The sequence below is a fragment of the Salvelinus sp. IW2-2015 genome, unplaced genomic scaffold (assembly GCF_002910315.2).
Source record: "Salvelinus sp. IW2-2015 unplaced genomic scaffold, ASM291031v2 Un_scaffold933, whole genome shotgun sequence".
Taxonomy (NCBI): Eukaryota; Metazoa; Chordata; class Actinopteri; order Salmoniformes; family Salmonidae; genus Salvelinus; species Salvelinus sp. IW2-2015.
The window spans coordinates 9,638-13,060 of NW_019942655.1; the positions used below are offsets into that span (position 1 = coordinate 9,638).

Sequence of the window (3,423 nt, forward strand, 5' to 3'; positions counted from 1 at the left end):
GGCAACAGACAACACTCACGGCAACAGACAACACTCACGGCAACAGGCAACACTCACGGCAACAGGCAACACTCACGGCAACAGGCAACACTCACGGCAACAGGCAACACTGACGGCAACAGACAACACTCACGGCAACAGGCAACACTCACGGCAACAGACAACACTCACGGCAACAGGCAACACTCACGGCAACAGACAACACTCACGGCAACAGGCAACACTCACGGCCACAGATATCACTTACGGCAACAGGCAACACTCACCTGTTGTATTCGGCGCATGTGACAAATAATAATTTGATTTGATTTAATTGCTGTGGCGTTAAGAGCATGGCTGTGCTGTGTGTGTGTGTGTGTGGTCTTTACTAACGTCAGTAGCTGTGCGTTGTCGTGCTTCTTGCGGGACTTAAGCTTCTGTCTCCACTGTAGGAAGGACCAGAGAGTGGTGTTGGGCTCCTCTGTAATGATGCACTCATCCCTCTCCTTCCATACCTCCAGGCCAATCAGAGGCACCCGGATGTTCAGAGCCCTGTAGAACTGAACCCCAACCACAACATAACACAACCGCACGGCAACAGGCAACACTCACGGCAACAGATATCCCTCACGGCAACAGGCAACACTCACGGCAATGGGGTCACACAGGGACATATGTTTTGTTTTTCATTGTGACTAGGGCATTTCTAAATAGAAAAAATTAGATTATTCAAAATCTATCATTTTCAATCACTTTGATCATTCTGATGACACAAAACAAAGGGCAGAATTGGAAAGCACTAGAAAGACAATTAATCATAGAAATATCACAGGACTGTGTGAAAGTTAATGATATGTCAGTAGGTGATTTATAAAACCAGACTCTCTCTCTCTCCCGGCCCTGATACACTATCCATTTTGTTGACACATAAACTGAGCTCTCTTTATTCCCCCTGTGGATTGCATCTAAGACACACACATCACCACGCCGGCTTACCTTATCAACATAATTGGCAATCTCCATTATCCTCAGCTTGGTTTTCTGGTAGTCCTTATTCTGTCGTTTATACTAGATTACAAAGGGAGATGGAATAGCATTCAGTGGCAGATATAAAATCAATAGTGACAAATGTTCAACCAAACACAATACATTTTTTTTTTTTAAATGGCCGTCCTCAATAGAACAAGAGAGATCCAGAAGAAAAACCTGTCCCACTTCACCATCTCTACCCCCAATTCATCATCGTAGTAGGTACCAATTAAGAACAGGAGTGGACCAAAAACTGTATTCTGATTGGTCACCGCCATGCACTGTTACCACGGCGTCATATTCATATTGCACCTAACAGTAGCCAACTGGAACGTAGAATAGGCCGTTATGGAAGAAATATCTTTTCCTTCCTGGCCGGCTGGAGCACATTGTCTATTTAGGACTGGTAATGAGCTCTCTGTCTCCCACCATTAGACCCAACTGGAAACGTTCATCATTAACATGACAAATCCTCTGGTCTCGTCTATGCTGCTCTCTATCAGTGAGGAAAAGGTGCTTCAGCCCATCAGCCAGCATCATAATTATACACTATTTCACCAAGTAGGCAGAGTTGAGGATGAGGACCATTAAGTCAGAGTTGAGGATGAGTGAGGACCATTATGTCAGAGTTGAGGATGAGTGAGGACCATTATGTCAGAGTTGAGGATGAGTGGGAGGCGGGAGGGGACAGGGGGGGCGAGGGAGGGGGCGCGGGGGGAGGGAGGCAGGAGGAGCAGCGAACGGGCGAGGGCGGGAGAGACCGACGAGAGAGAGAGGAGAGAGAGGTAAGGGGGAGAGACAGAGAGGCGGCTGTGAATCGTGGACAGCAGATGTGACGTCAGCGCGTTCACAGCAGCGCACGAGGGTCAGGCGTCAAGCTCAGGGGTCAGAGTAGGCACGACTGTCAGTGTCAGACGCGGTCCAGGCGTCAGAGGTCAGGGTCAGAGCAGGCACGAGAAGCGTCAGGTCAGAGCAGCCAAGCTTCAGCCGGTCAGAGGTCCAGGTCACGTAACAGAGCAGGCCAGAGGTCAGGGTTCAGAGGAGCACGAGTGTCAGGGTCAGAGCAGGCAGAGCGTCAGGCGTCAGAGCAGCCACGGAGGTCTAGGGTCAGAGCAGGCTGAGGTCAGGGTCAGAGTCTAGGGTCAGAGGTCAGCGGTTCCAGAGCAGGCAGATGCGTCAGGGTCAGAGTTACGGCAGCATGTCAGGGCAGTTAGCAGGCAAGAGTCAGGGTACAGAGGCAGGCAGGACAGGTCACACGGCGTCAGTAGCAGGCAACGAGGTTCAGGGTCAGAGCAGGCAAGAGCTCAGAGCGCAGGCAGAGCGTCAGGCGTCAAGAGCAGGCAGAGGTCAGGGTCAGAGGCAGGCAGAGGTCCAGGGTCAGAGCAGGCAGAGTCAGGGGTCAGAAGCAGGCAGAATGCCGTCAAAACCGCGGGAAAACTAGAAAACACGCGACTAGAGAGGAAAAAACAAGACGCTGACTCTGGTGTTGTTTGAGCAGGGCAGGACGCAAAAACCTGCATACCCAGCAGCTCACAGATGGAGGTTGACGAATCACATGTCGTTATACAGTTTAGCCCTCCTTAATCAGGTGCCAGTATTTATCTGGGTCTGGGGTTCAGTGTCGTTGCCTGTGCCTTTCAAGGTCCACAACGGCAGCGAATATACTACATGGTGATCAGAGACCAGCAGCCACCCAATTGTCAATGCCAGTGATGGGTTATTTTGTAAAGTTTTTGGCCTCTCATACAACACTATTTTCGGTCATGATTGACCCATAGTGTTACAGACCTTTTCTTTTGGAGGCGTGGGCTGAGAGAGGGGTGAGGGGGAGAAAGAGGAAGGGGGGAGAGAAAGAGAGAGGTGAGAGAGCAGGAGAGAGAGAGAGAACGAGAGAGACGAGAGAGAGGATGAGAGAGAGAGAGAGGAGAGACCGACGAGGAGAGAGAGAGAGAGAGAGAGAGCGAAGAGCGAAGAGGAGAGAGAGAGAGACCAGAGAGCAGAGAAGCAGAGAGAGAGAGAGAGAGGGGGAGAGAGACGAGGAGAGAGTGGGTGAGGCGGAAAGAGCGAGAACGATGGAGGACGAGAGAGACGGTGAGAGAGAGAGCAGACGAGAGAGGACGAGAGAGAGAGGAGGACGACGAGAGAGAGAGCAGAGAGAGAGAGAGAGGAGAGAGAGAGAGATAGGAGGCGGGGCGGAGAGTGGCGTGCAGGGCAGAAAGCAAAGACAGAGAGAGAGACGACGAGAGCAGAGAGAGAGAGATGAGAGAGACGAGAGGCAGGGGTGAGGCGCAGAAGAAAGACAGAGAGAGAGAGAGAGGAGAGACAATAGAGACGAGAGAGAGAGATGAGAGAGAGACGGGGGCGGGGGGTGAGACGAGAGCAGAGCAAGGGGGGCGTGAGGGCGGAGGCAGAGAG

General features: G+C 51.6%; 1 long non-coding RNA gene across 1 annotated transcript in view; it reads right to left on the minus strand.

Moving 5' to 3' along the window:
• Nucleotides 1-1,048, minus strand: part of LOC139024063 (uncharacterized) — a 5,614-nt gene extending 4,566 nt beyond the window's left edge. The window contains exons 1-2 of the long non-coding RNA XR_011475298.1: nt 976-1,048; nt 373-539 (exon numbers count right to left, since the gene is read on the minus strand). This is a non-coding gene — a long non-coding RNA (uncharacterized lncRNA). The remainder of the gene's footprint in view (nt 1-372; nt 540-975) is intronic.
• Nucleotides 1,049-3,423: the final 2,375 nt, after the last annotated feature.